The sequence below is a fragment of the Narcine bancroftii genome, chromosome 7 (assembly GCF_036971445.1).
Source record: "Narcine bancroftii isolate sNarBan1 chromosome 7, sNarBan1.hap1, whole genome shotgun sequence".
NCBI lineage: Eukaryota > Metazoa > Chordata > Chondrichthyes > Torpediniformes > Narcinidae > Narcine > Narcine bancroftii.
Window position 1 is genome coordinate 11,561,803 of NC_091475.1, and position 23,411 is coordinate 11,585,213.

The window sequence follows — 23,411 nt, forward strand, 5'->3', positions numbered from 1 at the left end:
TGACAGAGGATGGAATGACTTGCTGTGAACTTCCTGCGTCTCTGTGTGATGTCGTCAGAGGGTCTGTGTGACATCACACAGCATCATTCCCACAGCGATGGGTCTTCCTCCAGACGTGGAGGAGACAGCAGCCTGTGCTCGGGCCCAGAGGTGAGATGCGAGGCGTCCTGGGCACAGTGTGGACTTTGTGTAAAATTTCAGGCAAATCAACCCCTCTATTCCCAACCCGCCCCCCCCCCCCCTCCCCCTTAACCAAGGAGTCCCCTTATCCCCTGGATCAGCTGCTGGGAATCAATAGCTTTATCGTCGCTCACAGTTAGCTTTCAGCGTGGCAGGCAAAATATCAATGGTTCCATCTTTGTGAGTCTTGTACTTGGCCTGACTTATGTTTGTTCAGTGTTAATGAGGCAGGGACGGGTTGGTTTGGGCTTGGGTTTCTCAGTTCTTTCACTATCTCTCTCCTGTCAAGCAGGGATGCTAAATCCAGGGATGATAAATCACTTCATCGGTAGTGATACTGCAGGCTGTCTTTTCCCCACTTATCCAGTTGAGGAAATTAGAAATTCTCCAGTGCAATTTAAGTGAGAACCCAGGATGTTCTGACATCATTCCTTTGGTAATGAAAGTCCCCCAAAACAGCGAAGTTGATCATTCCATTCACAATTCTCTGGTGTGTGCAAAATGGTTCTTGTATCAGCCTGCATAATAGCGGGAGCACTTCAAAGTCATTTGTTTTCTACCCACTCCTTTGGGGAAATTCCTCTGAAATGAGATGAGGTGCAATATAAATATGTGTATTTTTTCCAGCTTTGAAGTTAAATTATCTGCAATCTGGGGGAAAAGTTGCTCGTAAGCATACTTCATATTTTGTAAGGGTTTTTAAAAAATATAAACACTGTGTTTTACTGCAGAATATTTTGGCACACATTTTCTTCTCCATTCGTGATGGACTTCTTTCCTTAATTATTTTCTTATGTCCTTTTTCTCTTCTGTTGAAAATGTTTACGAAGCACAATAAAATCCTGGGACAATTTCATCACCAATCATGCTTACTGCTGCAAGATACAGCGAAGTTACTTAAAGGCACAATTTCTTGGCAGACAGGATGTTCTATGAGAGGAATCATGTGGTCTCCTGGCTGCAGTACAAAGTGGCTCTAGCCTTTTGATCTACTGTCTTAAGCTGAAATGTAAAATCTGATAATTGGGTCAAGCAGGGGGAAAAGAAACGCTCTAATAAAGCTCTATTCATTTCCTTTTCCTACTTTTCTTTTAATGTTCATTCACTCAGTTGGGTCCTGTTAGCTGAGATTCAGCTGCAAGCAATGAGGCTGCGAACAGGAGATGAGTTTCTGTTCACTTGCATCTTTTTTTTTGGGGAAAGATCTTGCAGTCTCTCCTGTTGCTAATAATGGTCTGCACCTTATTGCCAAAATAATAATTCATTGCATACCTAGCACTGCATTTCCTTTTCCCTGCTCTTTATTTTAGAGAAACTCACAGCTGCTTGCGTATTGGCATTAGTGGAAAAGTGTGGCAAACCTGCCCACTGCTGTGAAGCCAATGCGCCGAGACTTGATTGGATGAGCAAGCTCCCTCTCCTGTTTTAATACTTATGCGCAGCTCTTTTCGGGGTGGGGGGGGAAGTCTTTCCAGAACAGCATGCCTTTGCAAATTCAGGCTACTTTACTTTAACTCAGAAGGGGCTGGTGAGTGATGACATGTGAGGCTGGGGTTTAGACAGCTTACACCGAGAAACTCGGGATAACAGAGAACAACTCTCATCTAGTCCATCCTTTGATGGTCCTGCCTGCAATTCTTCACCTGGAGGGTAGACGAGCTTTGGAACTAGTAGAAATATATCTTTCTCTCTTATGGACGCTGAAAGACTGGCTGAGTTCCTCCAGCATTTCGGTGTTTTTACTACAGTCACAACATCTGCAGACTTTTGTGTTTCACTCAGCTTTGGAATTAACCCAACAAAGTTATGAAGGCTGTTATAGATCAGTAGAGGCCTTCAGTTGACCTTGTGTCGTTATTTATAAACCTACTCCATAACCAACCTGATCCTCACAGCTCCTGTGAACGCTACCGTGCGAAGAATTCAGACACAAAGTTCGTAGATTGTACAAACAGGCTTTAATCTGCTTAAACTCGTACACACAACCTTCCTGGCTCCACGTGTTTGGCTGACTACCAAAGGGGCCGGCACAAGTCTTTATACAGGCTGGTGATTGACAGCGAGTAGATGGGGACAACCTCCCAGGTTACCTACCTGCAGGTACAGTGGTTGGCCCCCTGCAGTAGGCCAGTAAGAGTGTGGCCAGTGTAGTGGTTGATTCACCACATGCACCCGTTGGTTTTTCTTACATCCATGTGCCGAGCTCAGAGGATATGCCGATCTATTCACGAGTATATTCAAGAGAAAGCTAGAACTTTAGATATATATGGGGTCAATGGAATAGGGTGGGAAAGTGGTGCTGAACATAAAGATAAGCCACGATCTCTTGATCAAGTACAAGGGGATGAACAGCCAACTCTGCCACTAATCAAAGTTGGAAAAATAATTAACGTGTGGGTATCAAATGGCATCAACCTAGAAATAGACGGCAGAGCATCAAAGCTTATTACAACCCTAATAGTTTAGATCATGGTCCATAAAAAGGCCTCATATCTTCAGGAAATTAGTATTTGAATGGCACATCTCATTTTCTCTCAACTTAAACAAAACATACTATCATTCAATCATTGTGTATGGGTAGGGGGAGTATTATTTTCCATTTAATCCAGTAGTTTTCAAACTGCCCCCCTAAACTCACATTCCACCTTAAGCAATCCTTATGCTATAAGTACTCAGTAAGGGATTACTTAAGGTGGTGTGTGAGAGGAAAGAAATAATTTGAAAACCACTGTTTTAATCGTACCTCATTGACTCGTTATGTGCAGGGTTTCATAACTCCAAAGGAAATGGGCCAATGAGAATTTTTCTCAAGCAAAATATTTCAGTACAATTGAGTCTAGAGCAGTGATTCTCAACCTTCCCTTCCCACTCACACATCACCTTAAGCGATCCCTTACTAATCACAGAGCACTTCTTGGCATCGGGATTACTTAAGATAGAATGTGAGATTAGGCAGCAGTTTGAAACCAATGCATTAATCAAAACCAATGAAGTAAAAGATAAAATTCGGTTTTCCGTTGAAGTCAATAAAACATCATCATTTTGAAATGATCCGAAAAGAGCAATTAAAGGACAAGGTTCCAATTTAACCTTAAGAATCGCCGATAATGTTTGGAAAATTTCTTTCCAAAATTTTTCTAAACTAGGGCAAGTCCAAAACATGTGAATCAAAGAAAGGTCAGCAATTTTCCATTTGTCACATATTGTATTTATATCAGAATAAAAACAAGATAATTTAACTATAGAAACACATACCCTATGGACCACTTTAAATTGCAATAAACAATGTTGTGCACAAAGGAGGTCGTATTAATCAGATGGCAAATGGAATCCCAAATCTCATCAGAGAATGAAAGGTTCAAATCCTGTTGCCAGTCTCTCTTGATCTTAACTAATGAGGCCATTCTTCAATCAAACATATTGTTACAAATAAGAGATATTGAGCCTTTGTGAGAAAGTTGTAAATCAAGACTATTTGCCTCAGGAATTTGCAGGAATTCACCTCTATTTCTAATGCCACATATTTACATGCAGCCATACTCTATCTGCAGTCACATTGGCTGCAAACCCTGGAAGGAACGTTTGTAGTCATATGTTTACAGCTGATTATCTCTGGTCAATGGCAACTTAACAAATGTTACCAAGCTGGCAAAAACCAAGAATTCAATGAAATTACCAGGCATAGAGGTGTATTCTTTCCCGATCGTGCTGGATAAAGTTGACCAGTGCAGGGAAATGTTGTCACTGTCTCACAAGAGAATCAGTAGAGAAGAAACACAAGAGATTCAAGTTGTTTTATTGTCATGTAATAAGACAGAGATTGTGATATTACGCAAAGTTTCCTTCAATCTACTGTAAGGCAACAAAGATTTGCCATCAGCAGAAATTGCCCGGCACCCCTTACAGTCAGGGAAAGAGAAATAAAAGAGAGCCCCCCCCCCCCCACCAGAGTCACCGAGTGTCCATGGATTCGCTTCCAGTGCTCCCTCAGCCTTGGCAGCCACACTGCCTTCAGTCCAACCCATCGGCCACCCAAGCACCAGATGCAAACCTCTGACGTGATCAGGAAGAGCTCAGCGCCCTTGCATCCCAGTTCTAACACCTGGTGCACCTTCAGCTAGTGCCTAGCAGCTAGGGACTGGCTGAAGGGGGTACCAGGTATGGAGATGCTGGAATCCAGAAAGGGAAAAAAAAAACGAGTTGCTGGAGGAATTCAGCCAGTCAGGCAGCCGCCATGGAGGGAAGGTCTTGATGAAGGGTCTCACCCCAAAGCATTGACTCTCCACTTCCCTCCACGACGGCTGTCCGACCTGCTGAGTTCTTCTGGCAATGTGTTCATAGTTTAAATCTAACAGGGACGATCTGACCAAAGCCAGCCAATATCAAGCAGAATTGTCTGTCCTGTCTTGAAAAGAATGAGATGAGGATTAGAACACAAAGCCTAGAGCACAGAGAATTGATCTGTCAGGAATATTTAAGGGCAAGACCCTGTCTCTACACTCTCTGCCAAACAGCCAACCATCTCATGGGCTTCCAGACCTCTAGTTAAGAACTTGGGATTTAAAATCAGCAATAATTCAGTGTTTTCTTTGCCTTCTGGTATGGTAGGAAAACCAGGAAATACTATTGGGACCCAGCATCCAGAGAGCAGCTGAAAGAGCTCTATTACAAACCATGGGACCTGCAGAGAGCTTTCATCCTCCCTTCCTATAAGAAAGTGCCTACGTTCCACTGGGCAACCATCCAGGACACCATGTGTGAAATCAGAAGCTCACCATGTGAGGAAGCTGTGGGACTGCATCACACCATTTCACAGTTCAGGATGCTCTCGGGGCATGCTCCTTAAGCAATGCCCTGTTTGAGCTGTGATCCTCAATGTAAAGCTCCAAGAATCCACTCTAAACACAGTCCGCCAACTAAACAGTGATATCATTCAGCAAGAGCTGCGGTGATGGCCTGTAAACACTTTCTGCACCTTCTCCTGGACGCGCCTATATCTAAGTTCTGGCCTATCTGTGAGGCATTTTTCATTCATCTGTGTGCCTGGAAAGTGAGTGGAAATACTTAGTGTTCTCCTGGTGAATGTGCCTGAAAGAATATGGGGAATAACACTGCCCATTTTTCACTGAGGAATGAGCTGTCCCTGTCTCACTGGCACCCCCTGCTGGATGGCCAGAGTTTGACTTTTCTTTCCTCTGGAGAGCAGGAGACTGAGGGGTGACCTAATAATAGATGGATTGAAAATCATAACCCACATAGATAAGATGAAGAAACATATTTTTTTTACACGAGAGTAAGAGTCCAGAATTAATGTGCATAGATTTAAGGTGAGTCCTCAACAACAAACTCAATCAGGGACTTATCTAAAGACTTATTTTTGCACTTTATTGATTTTTTTTTTCTCTCTGCATTGCACAGTCATATTGTTCACATTTCTTTCTTTGTTTACATGTGTATATTGATTCCTTTTTTTAAGTACAACCAGTAAGTGGTAATTCTGCCTCGCCTACAGGGAAAAGAATCTCGGGGTTGTATGTGATGTCATGTATGTACTCTGACCGTAAATCTGAAATCTGAAGGGATATGAAAGGCAACATTTTCACACAGGGTGTGTGGAATGAGCCGCTGTAGGAAGTGGTAGAGGTGTGTACAATTAAGGCACTTAAAAGACACTTGGGGTGGTATATGGATAGGAAAGGGATAGAGGGATATCAGCCAAGAGCTGGGACTAGTTCAGATGCGAAACTTGTTTGGACAAGATGGAACCCTTCTCTATGATTCTGGCCCTTAAGTATGCAGATTGTCACCTAAGGGTGCCATAGAAAACCCCATCTCGCAAATGGAGCATGAACTATCCATCAGTCTGGGTGGGAGGGTGGAAAAGCTGAGAAGTGGTAGGGAACAGGGTTGAGTGTAGCTCACTGATAAAAGACGGAAGGGAAGGAGGTGGGAAGCTGAAGGAGACCGAGAGACTGGGGCATTTGGGGTCACCGTGGTTAATGGAAATTAACAGTCAGTGTTAACGCCGTCGGGTTGGAGATGGCCAAGATGGGATATAAGGTGATGTGCTTCTGGTTTGTGGATGCCTTAATTTGACAGTGTATGGACAGACATATTGGTGTGGCAATGGAGTGTGGAATTGAAATGGCTGGCCACTGAGAGGTCCTTGCTATTGACGTTTGTGAGAAGACAGCTCACTCAAGCTGAACAAACGTACTCAGGGTCATTGCCACCATGAGCCTTAGGGGTAGGCCCCACTCTATCACCTCCCTCCACCATCAACCAGGCTGTACTCCTGGCCTCCGCTGGGTAGCTGGGATATCGTTCACCAGATGCGTAACACCCCCATCCTCAATTGGTCAAAGTAGCATGGCCCGTCATTACAAGCTGGCCATCTGATGGATTAAACTATCCCCCCACCCTATCACAATCTTGTGAAATCACTCAGCAAAATTCAGTGGGGAAAAGAGCAGGTTTTGGCAATGCCCGCTTTCTTTGAGAGGAGTGCAAGTCTGCCATTATATTCTAGCAGATCTGTGCCTGCATGGTTAACCAGTGATCAAAAAAAAGTAGATTATATCAAACTAAGAAATTACATAGAGGAAGAGAAATGAAAAAGAAAATAAAAGCTGTAATTAGGCAGCATTAATTAGAATGCTTAGATCTCAAATTAATCAATCAGCTTCCAGACTAAACATATGTTCTTCATATAGGAGTTGAAACAAAAATGGAACTCAGTAAATGGATATACAGTTAACTGACATTAAATGGCTTATCAGGACTTTTTGAACTATTTCTGTATTTAGCTTGGAAGGAACCTATGTTGTGCTTTGTAGCTAACAGCTAAATTAGCAAGCTCCATTTTTCAAACAACGTGATAAATAGGGTTCAAGGGAAATTCTGATTCTCAGCTGCAAAAATAAGGTGTACGTTTATCACAGGGAAGAATCGAAGTACATGAATGCCTGTGACCTGTTCGTAAGGATCCTTGCACGATATCCATAATGATGGAAGAAGCCTCGCTCATTTTGGCTCGGGATAAATACACAAAAGAGCTGGAGAAACTCTGCAGGTCTCACAGCATCCATAGGAGGCAAAGATATAGAAGCAACTTGACGAAGGCCTCGGGCCCGAAACGTTGGTCGTGTATCTTTCCCTCTTATGGACGGTGCGAGACCTGCTGAGTTTCTCCAGCACTTTTGTGTATTTACTACAATTACAGCTTGTTTCACTGACTTTGAGGGATGTTGTTCAATAACCCTGAGGGGCTATTGAATAAATACATTGAATGACTGGTCGAAGAGGGCTGCACAGAGTCCAAGTCTGTTCAAAGAGAGATTCAATGAGAATCATCACTACTTCCATGCACAGTTTCTCCTTTATATTTATTCCATCCCTTTTTGACAGCCTCCATTGAATCTCCTTCCTCTAGCCTGCCAGTACGTTCCGCATCTGAAACATTCATTGAGTAAAATTAATTTCTTCATGTTGTCTCTGGTAGTTTTGCAGTTCTGTGACACCCCCCTCCCCAGTTATTAGCTATTGGAAACAGACTCCTCATTTTCATGAACACCTCCGCAGAGCCATCGTTCACCTTTTTGCGCCTCAGCAAACAATTCCAATTTCTCCATGAAACTCTAATCCGTCATCCACTGGGATCATTCAAAGAACCTTTTGTAGCCTCTCCAAAGTTTTTCACATGCTTCTGAGACAGATGTGCAAAGAATTGGACATGGTACATTAGCTGAGGTCTTAGCTCTGCCTCCATTTATAAAGCCAAGGATCCCATAAGCTTTGTAACCCTGCCCTGCTAATTCCATGGTTTCTATGCAAACATTGCATATTTTATAATATTGTCCTTTAATATTACACCATTCCACTTAACATGCTTCACCACCCTTTTAATTCTTCCTACCACATGATACCATTTCACAAATTTCTACATTGAATTTGCTTCCCTTCCGTCCATTCCCTCCATCAGTCCATGTTGCAGTGTATCTCTTATTCTGTCTACTCCCCTTCCAATTTTTATGTTGTTGCCCATTTCAAATCCTGCCCAAGTTAACGCCATTAATATATACTTTAAAATATAGTAGGTGGTAGTGGCCGGTGGTGAGGGTGCAGAAAGGCTGCGGAGGGACTTGGATAGATGGGGAGAAGGGCCACTATCTACAGGGCACTTGTGAGACCTCTCTTGGAGGTGTAGCTTTGGGTATCCTATATGAGAAAGGATGAGGGTGGGATTGAAGAGGGTTCAGGGAAGATTTACTAGAATGATTCAGGAATTAAAGGGTTAGCGTATGAGGAAGATTTGTCGCCCCTTGGACTGTACTCATTGGAGTACAGAATGAGTAGGGGTACCTCTTAGAGATATTTCAAATGCTGAAAGGCTTGGACAGAGTAGATGTGGCAAGGATGTTTCCAATGGTAGGGGAGTCTAGGACAAGAGGGCACAATTTCAAGATAAAAGTGTAACAATTTAAAACCGAGGTGCAGAAAAAATTCTTTAGTCAGAGAGCTGTGAGTCTGTGGAACTTGTTGCCACAGGCAGCTGTGGAAGCGAGATTGTTGAGTGTAATTTAAGGCAGAGATCGACAGGTATTTGATTAGCCAGGGCATTAAGGGTTATGGGGAGAAGGCTGGCAAATGGGGCTGAGTGGGTGGATGGATCAGCTCTTGATAGAATGGCGGAGCAGACTCGTTGGGCCAATTGGCCTACTTCTGCTCCAATATATTGTGATCTTGTGATAGTGGTTCCCCCACACCAAGCCTTGGGGCACACTACTCGCTCCAGGCCGACACAGTTTTCACCACAGCTCAGATGTAAACAAGGGGTCTGCTGACACTGGAGAACGATAATAATGCACAAACATTGTTGACGAAGTTCATCAGGACAGCCAATTCCACCTTCACGACGATGGAGCTCTATTTACTGTTTTAAAACCATTTGCAGACCTAATGCATGTTCAGTGCACAAAAGTGCTGGAGAAACTCAGCAGGTCATGCAGCGTCCATAAAAATTAAAGGCCACCAATGTTTTGGGCCTGAGCCCTTCATCAAGAATCTGGAACAAATGAAGGGCTCAGGCCCAAAATGCCTTTTTATTCCTACGGACGCTGTGTGACCTGCTGAGTGTCTCCAGCACTTTTGCGTCTTGCACTTTCCCCCAGCGTCGGGAGATTTCTTGTTTAACAGACCCGAAGCCTAATGCTTCTGAAAGTTTAAGTCCACCACATCAACTGTACAGTCCTTATCTCTAATATCTCATCAAAAAACACTCAGTCAGTTTATGCAACCCTGTTTTGCCCCACATTTGTCCAAAGGGCTACTGTTCCAAAAGCTTCCCAAGTGTCAACGTTGAACTTTTTCCTTATTGATCTCCCTCTCTTCAGCAAGCTTGTAATTTTATCATCCTTGGACATCGCCTGCAAGTAAAGATGATTGCATGACGGTGACCCACAACTCCACAATTTCTATCCTTAATGCCTGAATATCATCCTAAATTAATCATGGTAAATATGCTACATCTCAGCGCAAGTTACTTTGCCTTTAAAATTAATTCTGCACCAATTTAGCTCCACCGATCAAGGATGAATTTTGAGGCGTTTTAACCAACTGTCTCCTTTCTAGAACCTCCTCTTTAACTCGTTTCATTCAATTTTCCTAGACCATAAAAATCAAAGATGCCGGAACTTGAACTAAAAACAGAAAATGCTGGAAATACACGACAATCAGTGAGTCCTGATGGAAGGCCATCAATCTGCAATTTTTAATTTTGTTTCTTTTTCCACAGATAGTATCTGACTCATGGAGTGTTTCCAGCATTTTCTGCATTTAACCCCAGCTTGTTTGGAAGTCCACTTCCTGGGTAAATACAATGGAATCATAGTCCCTTTTTCCACTGGCATCCCAGTTCACTGGCCGTGCAGTGTCCCGGCATAGGTAGCCCTTTGTGCCTTTTCCACTGGGCCACCCTTGACTGGGACACTATCACTGAACACCACTCATCCCCCGGGGGATCGGAGTGTTCGACCTTCAACTGGAAGCGAGTGTCTTTCTGCTGTCCCTTTTCCGATGGTTTTATCAGCGCGCCAACGTCAGCAAATGCTAGGGGTACGTGTAGGGGTAGAGGTGGTTAATCCCCAGTGTGAAATTACATCATTTGACGCCAGCGTTCGGACAGTGTCCTTTATCCACTGGACCCTGCCCCAGTTAATTCCTGGGACAGGGTGCCAGTGGAAAAGGGGCTATAGAGTCTTGCAGCCCAGAAACAGGCCCTCCTGCTTTTGTCCCATTTGCCCTCACATCCATGGAGTTATCCAAGTGTCCTTTAAGGGAGAGTGTCTCGGACCAGAGGCCACAGCCTCAGAATAAATGGCCAGCCCTTTAGAATAGACATAAGGAGTAATTTCTTCAGCCAGAAAGGGGTGGATCTATGGAATTGGTTGTTGAGCAAAGTCAATGGTATATTTAAATTCAGGCTGATAGTGAAAATGTCAAAGATGTACAAATTCCCCCTGTGATCACTCACTTCCATTGGGAACTTTATTTCCATCCATATCCCAAAAGATGCTCTGATCAATTAATTAGCTACTGAAAATTGTTTCAAGTTTAGGAGGGTAGCAAGAGAAACAGGACGTAGCGGGGGGAGGGGGGGAATTGATGGGTGCATGGAAGATGATGGGATATCGGATTTACAATAGGAGGGAATGAGCTGATAGAAATACTCTTGCAGCTGACAAAGACTGGGACAAATGGTCTCTTTGTCGTGAGAGATATGAGGTGATGATGAACAGTTCCTTTACTGGGGAAATGAGGAACAAACAGATTGAAGCTGGAGTTGAATCAGCGTGTCAGGCCACATCTGCGGCGAGGAATTGATGGTTTTTGAAGCCTTTTCACCTCCCATCTTCTAGTTACATTCAATGTGCCTGTAGCCTAAAAATCAAAGATGCTGGAAACCTGATCTGTTTATCTGACTGACCATTTCTATCCAAGGATATTTCCTGACCCCTTGAGTTCCTCCAACTTCTCTCAAGATTCCAACATCTGCAGTTTTTTGCGTTTCTCTTCGCAATCAGAGTAAAGGTGGAAATCAGATGGAGCATCCTGACTGGAAGGAAAAACGACTTGTGGAATGAGTGATCCATTAAAATCATTTAATAAAACCATGCACATTAACCTTCGGATACTTTTTCTGACGGGGGAAGGAATTGATGTCAATGGCAAGAAGTTGGGTAATTTGGGACGAGATCAATCAGAAAACATTAAGGAACTTCAACTTGCATTTAAATAAAAACTTTCATGACCTCCAGACCTCCCAGAGAGCATTGTAGCCAATGTTCTGTGTTTGAAGTGTACTTTCTTGTTTTTGTAGCCGAATGCAGCAGCCAATTTGCACATGACAATGTTCCACAAATAACAGAGAATAAATGCCCAGATCAGTCATTTCGGGATAAAACCTGACACAAAGTGTGAAAAGGTGCACGTTAGCAGTGTTGCACCATTATTGTTAAATTACAACAAGAGAGTTAAAGTTTTCTTTAATAAAAACAAATCTCTTGGCCATCCGGCAAACTGTGATCTCTTTCCAGCCCGTAATTAGTCAGCAGAAAAGAATGGGTAAACGAAAAGCAAAACCATATGCAAAGAGAAGAAGAGGATGTGAGTAATATCAACATGTGTTTATTTTTAGATTTCTATTTTCTCCCCAAATGTTTTGAGAAAAAAAACACGTAACCGTCAAAGTTGCCAAGGGTTCAGCACGCACTTAACATCACGCAGACTCTTCAGTGACAAACGTTTCCATCACTCTTGGACGATGCTTGTATATGGGAGTGTCCTTAATCCCCTTTGAAATTCTCAACTGCTGGAATGGTTTGGGTTCATGGCAGCTACAATTGTCCAGTAGAATCAAAAAGACTGAGGAATGGAGTAGCAAATGGGAGAATATAATTAAAATTGGAATTCACCTAATGATTCAGGTGGTAGGTGGACGTTCAAACTTGGTGCAGAGTTTGTCAGGGAAACTGATATTTAAAGATCAGGAACTCAGACCTGGAACTAAACCTAGAGTCTACCAGACAGCAGTTATTCCTGCTCTCCAATACAGTTTATTTCTGAGACCTGGACTGCTACTTTAAGATAATTAGTAGTCTCTTCTAAATCCACTGTTTAAAGTACACGTAAGCCAATGTATCATGTCCCAAGCCACTGAGGCCCTGGTTATACCCAATCATCTGCATTGATTTGCCTGCATATTATGTGAACCTGACATCAGAGTCACAAGGCAAATAATCTGTCCTAAACTCTGATATAGGAAGAGATTATCAAAGGAACAGAGGAAATCAATAACGTTCTCAAAGCTTCCATGAAGAAATACAAAATAACCACTCAGAATCTCTACCAATAAAACCTAGAACAGTACAGCATAGGAACTGGTTCTTTGGCCCAGGATGACGCCAAATTAAACAAAAGCTCTGCTGCTTGCACATGATGCGTATCTCTCTTTTTCCCTGCATGTTCATGCGTCTGTCTTGAATGCTGCTATCGTCTCTACTTCCAGCATTCCCCCAGGCAGCCCATTCCCAGCGCCCACCACTCTCAGTGTGTAAAAAAAAAAAAACTTGACCCACACTTTTTGCCTAAATATCCCCTCCCACCCTGGATTACCTTCTGAACATGCCCACTGGTATTTAACTGTTATCCTGGGAACTGGTTTCTGATTGTCTACCCTATCTATCCCTCTTCTATCAAGTCTCCCCTTATCCTCTGATGCTCCAGAGATCCCCAGATCCCTCTGCCCATCAATCCTGCTAAGAATCTTGCCATTAACTGTATACTTCTCTCCTGTATTTCATCTCATGCTTGCATGGATTAAATTCTATCTATCATTTCTCTGCCCATATATCATGCCGTATACTATCCAATGTGGAAAAGGACCATTCGAAAAGTATTGAGAACTTTGAGGCCACTCATCAACAACTCAGGGACCCTATGGAAGGAGGGCATTTCCTTGCAATCTCCCCCTCTGTTCACTCCATTGGCTGCTCTCTACTCCCTCTGTGGATGAGGCTGTGGGGTTCCCATAATGGCCCCATTTGCCACCAGGACCCACAAAACTAGGAAGTAACCCATCCTCAATCCTTAGGGTCCACCCAAGAAGTTCTACAACAATCAATGACAACACCATTTAATTTCCCAGCTTCCATTGGGAATGGAATATGAAGTCTGAACCTATTCAACCTTTCCCTAGAACCCAGCACCTCAAGACCCAGCAACATCCTCCTAAATTTTTGCTGCATTCTTTCAATCGTATTGATATCTTTCCTGTTGGTAGGTGACCAAAACTGCACATAATATTCTAAATTTGGCCTCACCGATGTCATAGAACTTCAACATAACATCAAGATCAATGTGCTGAAATAAGATTAGATTCCTACTGCACCTTTCATAATCTCACAAAATCACAATACATTTCAAAGCTAAAACAATATTTTGAACCCTATATCTCCCCACCCTATAGGTGCTCCAAACCCATCATCCATTTTCATTTCCCTCCCTCTCCTGGTTCCATCCACTTACTGCCCAAACAAATCACCCATCAGATCCTCTTCCATCTGCCCTTCACTCCTCCCCTAACATGGCCTCTGTTGACACTTTCTTTACTTATCAGACTCCAGCCTTTGTGTTCCCCAATATCACTCTTGAGCACCTATGTCCATCCTCCACCACCCCCACTAAAAATAACCTGGCTCCGTTTACCTTTTATTTCTATTTTTCTATTTGTGTTGTGAAGCAATGAAACCTTTTATTTAAAGTTACCTTTTAATTTTTAGATAAAATGTAGAGATACAACCTGGCGTCGGGGCCCTTCCAGCCCATGAGCTCATCCCTTCCAATTACAGCCTATTGACCTATTGACCTACATTGTCCTATTGACCCCCCATACATCTTGAAAGGTAGGAGGAAACCCACTCAGACACAGGCAGAACGTACAAACCTCTTACAGACAACGTGGGTTTCGCTGCAACGGGGTTAAAGCCAACCGCAATGCTGACTGTGTTTATAGTTGACCACCACTTTGGTGGAGACTGAAGTCCTTAGACATCCTCTTGACAGACTATTCATTGAAATTGGGCCATCACAGCAGCCTCTTTTCTACCCCCAGACCATCAGCCCAGTGGTTCAAAATAAAGGTGCTAAATAAATGTGAAGTCAGTCACCCTGAAGTAAGAAGATAACACTTCAGCCATTCATTAGAACAGACAACAACAATGGATAGAGAAACTACAAAGTTCAGCACCACTCTTACTTGCACTTGAGAGGTGAAGTATTCCCATCATTAGATAGCTACAGAACGTGAACTGTAATCATTAGATAGCTACAGAACTGTAATCTGGGCAGGTGCTACATTGCAACAATGAGGAAGGGAGTTGGTCAATCTATCATCAACCAATATAATTAAAAGATCTGTTATCATTCACTCTTATTTGTGGGACTTGCTGTGCACAAATTGTCTGCTTCAGATTTATTGTCAGATTACATACATGGCATGACATATTACCCTGAGATTTTTTTACCTGTAGGCAAGACAAAACTACTGTCTTTTTTTGAGTATTTTATTTTAATTTTCCAAGGACTCGTAAAATTCAAACAAACCATATAATCTTTTTATTAACATTCACGTTACATACAGAGTCTGCATTTATCCCCCCCCACCTTCATACAACTGAAAGTACAGTCAATTAAATTACATTGATACCATTAAATTAAATTAAAAAGAAAGTTTTTTTTAAAATGCAAAACGAAACTGAAAGGAACATGTCACGTCCCACTTCTTTGATCACATTCATTTCCCTTCTGGGATGGCTAGCTACAGTATAATTGGCAGTGCAAATAAAAAACTACACAATGTACACATGTAAACAGATAAAGAAATGTAAATAAACTGACTGAGCAACACAGAGAGAAAAAAGTCAAGAGTCCTCAAATGAGTCCCTGATTGAGTTTGTTGTTGAGGAGTCTGATGGTATCAGCTGTTCCTGAACCTGGTGGTGTGAGTCTTGTCATACCTTTATCTCTTCCCTGATGGTAGCAGTGAGAATAGAGCAGGTGTCGGGGATCCTCGATGATTGCTACTGATCTCTGAAGGCAGCGTTCCCTGTAGACATTCTTGATGGTGGGGAGGGTTTTGCCTGTGATGTCCTGACCTGCGTCCACTACCTTTTGCAGGGCTTTATGCTCAAGGGTATTGGTGTCCCCATATCAGACCATTTCTTATCAGACAATAGTGTCCACAGCACTGGCTGCAATGGACTCTGGGATATTCTAAAGTTGAGTGGGGCAATGAAGAATAGAGTTTTTTTCTGACTAAACCACTATAGTTCAACATTATCAGAAATACTGGAAGCTGCCATTATAAAGCAAATCTCACTTAGAAATTAATTCTGAAGCACATTTAGTAATATAAGATCTCTCTATATACAATTGCACAAGAGTCATCCAGCTGAACCACGAGATATTAAGCACTTCTATAACGACCAACCAACCTGACATATCTAATTTGTATAAATGGACATTTCATTTGGATGATCATTTGACATCAGGTCAAAGTGAGTTTCGTGATCCAGAGATTGAAATGTAGGATCAGAGAGGAATTGATCTACTGGCAGTTGTTTTTGACGTGCCAGTTTTTAAATTGAGACTTCTTTTTAATGAATATTTTACTTTGTGCACAAATATGAGCATAAAACTTGAATCCAACACATGATAAATTGTGTTCTTCCATCTCCATCTTGCAGGCAAGTTATCAAGAAGCAACATTGAACTTTAGAAGTGGAAATAACCAATCGTGTCCAATCCAGACTGTCCAGTTTTGATTGGGCTTTGCATTTCTTTCCTCTTGGGTGGCCTCATGATGGAATGAGAATCAGTCTTTATTTCCATCTGTTTCATTAGGAATAAACCCAAGCTAATGTTCATATTTTAGCTCACAACAGTGTTTCAATCTTTCGATAATTAGCTTGTTTCAAATTCTTTAGGAGAACATGGATGCAAGTAAATGGAGTGATAAGCAGATACCTCAGTGGATGGATTAATGCAGTGGTTCTCAACCTTTTTTTTCCATTCACATACCACCTTAAGTAATCCCTCGCTAAGCACAGAGCACCTCTGCATCTGACACCATAAATGCTCTGTGGTTTGTAAGGGATTACTACAAGTGGTATATGAGTGGAAAGAAAAAGGCTGAGAACCACTGGATTAATGGCTTACTATTGAAGTCAAGGAGAGGGAAGTCAGAAGATGTATGGAGAGATTTTCCTGAGTCTGCACTATGGATGGAGATGCTTCCAAGGCCTCACCTAATGTTGAAAATTAGGCAAGCTAGAAAATGTGCTGTTACAGTTAGGTTTCCTTCCATATTCTGGAAAAGCAGGTGAAATATTCAGCCTATTTAATTTTCCTTTACTTGTCATTCCCAAGTATTCCAACTTATCAAGACACAGGCTCAGGAAAACCTGGGGGAAGGGGGGCGGGGTGGAGGTTGACCATGAAGAAAGAAGAATGGGGGAATACTTTAGAACTTTGCTTAATTGAAACATCCAATGTTGTATATACCAAAAAATCCATTAAATGCATTTAATTTAGATGCATGGTTTCTAAAGTTAAATCACTCTCTTCATAAAATACTTAGTCAAGGATACTTATAACCAAAGTAGCCCACCAGAGAATAGTATTCCTCTATGTATAGATTTTATCAGGATTAAGGTTATTTTCTGTAATTTATCAATAATCAGCGCGGACACTCATTCAATCAGGGAAATGGAGCTTGGATTTTACTTTTCAAAAGATGGAAATGTGATCTGGTTAATGAAGTCCATAAAGTCAAAACTATAGTTTGTTTTGTTCATTGTTTCCTGCAGATTGGTGTTTGAGATCCAGGTAAATATATCAGGAATCTAACAATCTAAAGTAAGTCAGAAGTATCTGCCGGTGTACTTCAAAATTAATGGGATGAAGTCAGTAAGAACAGCTATTTAACAGCCTTTAGAAGCAGTGCATTTGAGAAGCAGTGCAGGATGGAAGATGGTGAAGTCTTAGAACTATAGATCAGGTTTGTCTGAAGTTATTCATTGATTTTGTTTTTCTCTGACCATTACCAAAAAAATATATTTTTACAACTTTTGCAATACAGTGGAAAATATGTACATCTCCAAAGAGCCTCAACTGCAGAATGTCTTAAAGAAAAGAACAGAGTGACACCAAACAATGTATTTGAGGGCAGCAATGAAAAGCTGTGAATGATGGCATTCTATTCATAATACATGGATGGGTTACTTTATATGTCCATTACCATCCAATTCTTCAAGGTATCAACTAAATACTGAATTGAAAGGCATACTCAACCAATAACTTTAACATTTATAAAATCAGGCTTCCTTGATGGTCATAAGGAAACAGTGATATATGTATCAAGCCATAAAACACAAGGAAGTCCACCTGAGGCACTGTGTATCTGCACGTGCTGCAATTATGATTACAAAGCAGCATGTCTTTTTTGGGCAAGGAAAGGATTCCAACTCCCTGCATCTGGCAGGTGAGGGGTGAGAGCAGATTTACAGTAAAGAGTGGAATAGATCTTGAATCTATGTCAAGGTCTTATTTTTCCAGGAAAATTAATTGATTTTCCACATTAAACCACAAGGTGATGCTTTTGAAGCCACCTCCTTCGTACAACAGCACGCCTCCTCCAGCTTTCTTTAACTGTGTCAGACAGCGATGAGGATATTAAAAGCGCAACGCTGGAGAAACTCTGCAGGTCAGACAGTGTACTTCATACAACAAAGATAAAGATGCATAACCAAAGTTTCGGGCTTCAAGATATGAGCACAATGTAGGCAGGCGCCCGAACAAAATGGTGGAGGGGAGGAGCAGGGGAAGAGCACAGGAGGGGTAGGAGGTAATAGGAGATTAAGGGAAGGAGGGCATAATAGCAAACAGGGGGAGGGAGGATGGCTCTGTGAATGGAGAGAGGAGAGGGTGGTGAGAAATGAAGAGGAACTGCCTCTCCCAGAAAGTGGTGAATCTGTGAAATTCTCTGCCCAATGCAGCAGTAGAGGCTGCCTCATTCAATGTATTTAAGACACAGATAAGTATAATTTTGAATAATAGAGGAGAGAAGGGTTTCATGGAACTGACAGATCCACATCCAGAGCAGCCATGATCTTGTATAAAATAGTGGAGCAAGCTTGACAGGCCATTTGGCCTACCAAATGGCACATACAATCCATGCCATTACACTTTGAAAACCACAATATTCGTTGTTGCATTGTGAAGAACAAATACTTATAGACTTTGGATGGAGGTTAAAGCAATAACTTGAAATAAAACCCGAGAACCAGTGAAGTTACAATCATCAGACATGGTTAGAGGTAAAACACAAAAGCCTGCAGACACCGTGATTGAAACTCAATGCTGGAGAAACTCAGCAGGTCAAACAGTGTACTTTATAGAACAAATATAAAGATACATAATTAACGTGTCATCATCAATCCTTTCTCACTTTAGTGCTAATTAGAATGTCACATAAATGGAGTTGGGAATTTACTGCTCTGCCTACCTTCTCAACTAGTTTTAGCTTAAAGTAGCAAATGGCGTATTTGTGAGTCCCAGACACAACCAACGATTGGCAACATTTTGAGTTATTGATTTCTGATGAGCTAAGGAGATTGTATTGAGCTGCAAAGAGTCGCCGAACAGAGGGGAAAGAACTGTCTTCCTCCAAGGGACGTGGGGGTGGCCAAAGACGCCAGCCTTTATCATCCTTTCTGAAGTGCCCCTGAGGTGCTACCTCCTGAACAGCTGCACCTGAAGGTGGAAGGAGGTCTTGTGATTAAAACATGGTAGATTTTCTTCGACGTACACCTACTGAATTTACACTTGGAAATTTTAATTGGCACTACAGTTCTGACAAAGACAAATCTCAGATCAATAAGATTTACAGCTTACAATATGCTAAATGAATGACACAGAAATATATTAATTATATACAGTTGTGTGTGAATGCACTGCATGTTTATAATCTTGCCATAATTTTGCTAAAGCTCAAGTCTACAGACTTTTCCCAGTCTTAAGCTTATTTATAGAATTGTACCAAGATACAGAAGATGAGTATATGATCATTCAGCTAGTAAACTCTGAATTTTCTTTCCTAATTTCTGGTCTCTCTCCAGCAAAGGCAAAGATTAGACTTTCAGCAGGGAAATGAGCTGAGATCGGGGCAATGCTGTGAACAGATAGATGTTGCACCCAGTTCAAAGTTAAATGCAACATCAAAACTGTGAACAGTCTGGCAGATGCCGGGCAGGCTGGTGGAATTAGATCTTTGAGAGCATTTTGCAGCAGAGACTAGAAACATTGGCTTTGACCCTTCCAGTAGTTTGTTGGAGGAAACTTCTGCTCATCCAGCACTGGACATGGAGCAATCAGAGTGATGTTTCTGTTCTAGTGTCAAGGACCAGTGATGGTCAGGCAGGGCTGTGCGTGGTCAGTGTATATGTGTGAGGAAAGAATAAGGGGAATGTTACTGGTAGGAGCACTGAGACTAAATGGGGCAAATGGCCTCCTGTTGTGCTGTATGTATATGAAACTAAATTTGAAGGTAATTTTCTGTCTGAAACTGAAGTGAAGCAGGTTTCTAGTGTCCCATCCGGCTGAACATCGAGAAATTGTGGAGGAATATGCTGCGGCTTTGTACAATCAAGTAGGGTAATGTGAGGAAGATAGCCTTTGTCACAATCACACGAGTAACTTTTCTGAAACAAACATGGCGACATCGCTGGGTTCATGGTCCGTGCAGCCTCCGCTGTCTGCTTTACTCCATATCTTTCAGAGTATTCCCAAAGATACCTTTATGACTAAGCTGACAATCACCTGAATTTTGCACCATGTTCCAGTAATTGCACATTTGGAGCAACCTTTACAAACCTGGAATAGTGAGTGACCAAAACCTTTCATGTCATTTTGTACTCCTGATCATCTGCTCATCTGCGTAAATGCCAAACGTTTCCATCAAAAAACAAAATCCTTTTAAATATCAGTATTTTGAGCCTAGTGATGCAACAGGGATCGAACTGCAATATTTACCAGGCCATCTGAGTGGGAAATGGCAGTTGTTCTCTTATAAGCCCAAAGGACCCCAAAACCCAGTAGCAATAGATATTCACCAATACAAGTAGTTACTTAAACAAAAGTTGTTTTTAATTATCTTTAAACATGAAAACAGAATCAAACTTTAACTTATCACTATTGACTTAACTAACCCAACTTAACCCCCTTCTAATTCTAAGTGAACGTGTATGTAATATGTGTGTAAATTTAAGAAAAGTTCTTTGGTTACCAGTTCAATCTCACTTCTCATTCTTCCAAGTCACTGGTTGCAGGCAATTCTTATACTGTGTTCAGAATTTAACATGTATAAAGTTCACCAGGCTTTGGTGCTCGATAGGTAAATGTTTACTGCTCAGGAAGGTTCTTTGTAGGTTTTGCAGAGAGAGATTTGTTGTTCCAGGATTTCCACAACTGAGGTACCACCATTAGTCACCTCAATGTCTTGCTGATGAAACTTACCCCATCAGGGTTCTCCAGATGATAACCTCTTTCTTTCAGGACGCCACAGAGTGTCTTTTCTATTTCTCTTATTTCAAGTGAAACATTAGACAGCCAGTCCTCTCCTCTTGCATGAACCACAAGGGCTTTGATGAGTCTGAACTAAACACTCACAACCAGTCTTCCAAATGGGTTTTTTTTCACAAGTTTGCCAGCTTGTCCTGTTCTAGTTCCAGTTGGTGCTGCTGATTGTAAAACTGTAGAACTGATTTCTGTCTCTGTCTCTGTCTCTGTCTCTGTCTCTCTCTCTCTCTCTCTCTCTCTCTCGCTCCCTCTCTCTCTCTCAGAGAGAAAATAAACCTGTTTGACTCTTTCTGCTTGCAAGTTCCACTCCAGACAGAATGCGGCTCTGTCAAGTTCTTTCATCTGTTGCCTTTTTGTAAACAACAATCCATTAGTGAATTCTCTTGGGCACTCTCCAAAGCTTCTGCAAAGAATGTTGGCCCCGACATATCTAGCATGAGCAGAGCTCCAGTATTTTAAATAAGATCTGTTTTAAATTGTTTTTATGTGACTTACACTAAAAATACCTGCCACAATTTATCTCCCAAAAACTTATCTATATTCTGTCACAACGTTAAATTTATGGGGTCGATATGACATGCATATTACGCAAGTACCTGGACCGTTTGAGCCATCAGGAGCTTGGATAGCTGGGCGACAGGCCGGGACTAGGTGGTAATTCTGCGTTCGAGGCATCAGGAGCTCAGTTAGGTGGACGGCCAGGGCCTAGGTGAGAGTCTGCGGTGGATGTGTCTGGAGATCCAGCAGGCAGGCAACCAGGGCCAAAAATAGGGGTGGTCGACTTTTACGTGGTATCAATTTTTGCACGAGTAAAATTCATTGCATTCAGGAATAAAGTTTAGAATGTAGAGACTTCTTGAATTTTCATGAAGTTACTGAATAAAAATAAATGCCTTCAGAAATACTTGTGTGACAATGGTTCCAACAAAATGAAAAACTTGTAGTATATCTCAACACAGACTCTGTTCATAACAAGCTTGCTCCATTTCTCTGGGAAATTCTGATGAAGTCACAATAAAGGCAAACTGATGCTTCCAGGGAAACACATTGAGACGTCTTCCTCGTCATTCCTGACAAATGGGCTGTGACACAATACCTCGACAACATGAGAGTCTCATTCTTTTTAGGTTTGTCCTGACGACAATCTGGGAAGAAAGCTGCTCACTTATTCCTCTGAGGAGCAGTGTTTGTGCATGAATGCCTCTGACGTTTCAATCTTTCAAAGCTGCCAACAGATAAATAAGTGGATGTTTTGTATGTAATACTTGATTAGACAAGATCATTGCTGAAGACTTTACTTCACTAATTCTTCCATTTCTAAGAAGCTTTGAAAACATGGTCTTGGGCAAATTGAGACAGGAGAGTTATTATCTCATCATCTTGAATTTATTTCTTATTCAGTTTTTCTTAAATACATTTTAATTTAAATATTTTTAAATTTAGGCATACAGAACTGTAACAGGCCCTTTCGGCCATGAGCCTGCGCCGCCTAATTACACCCAATTGACCAACAACTCCTGTACATTTTGAAGGGTGAGAAGTAACTGGAGCACCCGGAGGAAACACACGCAGACACGGGGAGAATGTACAAACAGTGTGGGATTTGAACCTGGATTGCTGTTGTCTTAGTAGCATTACACCATGCTGGCCTACACAGCAAGGAAGAATGATCTTAACAATATCATTGCAAATTATTCTTCATTGTACCAATAATCCTAACCAATTACTGATTTTTGAACTTCACTTGCATATTAATTTGAATCTGGAAAATGCTTTACATATTTTACCAGTTGGGCATCTCCTTTAAGAATAATAATGACTGGGAAGAGAAACAACTACATTACTGTTAATATGCAAAACTTGCACAGTTATTACAGATATCTCTGGCCAGTCAGATATATCCACTTGAGCAATTCATTGATTGCATAATGACAGAGGTGTGACTTGACTGGTAGATTCAAACATTACAATAATCTTCTGGTTTTTAATCGTTCAATGGGATCTTTATATCTTTACATCTTTGGATGTAGGTCCAAAAGCTAAAATTCCAACAATGAAAACACATTTTCACTAATATTGAAGTATCATCTAAGATAAATGTGGTCAGGAATGTTGATTGGAGTAGTTGCCATACTGATAAGAAGGCCCACCAGTTCTTGTGATACTTGTACAATCCAATGGCATAAGCAACGGGGGAGAATATGCATCCTGCAGTACAACTTGATTCAAATCATTAAAACAACTGTCCTTTATATCTAATGTATTTTGGGGGATTTATTATGTACAATTTAGCACCCATGGTTCCTGATATCGAACCTTAGAACATTACAGCACAGGAGCAGGCCCCTTTGGCCCTTCTAGTCTGTGCCAAACCATTTATTTGCCTAGTCCTACTGACATGCACCCAGTCCATAGCTTTCCATGCCTCTCCCATCCATGTACCTGTCCAAATTCTAAATTGAGCCCCCATTCACCACTTCAGCTCACAGCTCGTTCCACACTCCTGCCACTCTCTGTGTGGAAAAGTTCCCCCGTGT

At 41.7% G+C, this 23,411-nt stretch overlaps 1 protein-coding gene and 1 long non-coding RNA gene across 6 annotated transcripts in view; both read left to right on the top strand.

Annotated features, from left to right (window-relative positions):
* runx1 (RUNX family transcription factor 1) overlaps nucleotides 1–23,411 on the top strand; it is a 198,215-nt gene that overhangs the window by 88,859 nt on the left and 85,945 nt on the right. The gene's annotated exons all lie outside the window — the stretch shown is intronic.
* On the top strand, nucleotides 68–23,115 carry LOC138738506 (uncharacterized). Of its 3 annotated transcripts, none has more exons than XR_011341578.1 (4): nucleotides 68–150; nucleotides 11,775–11,844; nucleotides 14,351–14,507; nucleotides 22,318–23,115. It is a non-coding gene; the product is annotated as an uncharacterized lncRNA (long non-coding RNA). The 3 variants fall into 3 exon arrangements; XR_011341577.1 differs by lacking the exon at nucleotides 22,318–23,115 and adding an exon at nucleotides 15,984–16,165; XR_011341576.1 differs by lacking the exon at nucleotides 22,318–23,115 and having other exon boundaries at nucleotides 14,351–14,665.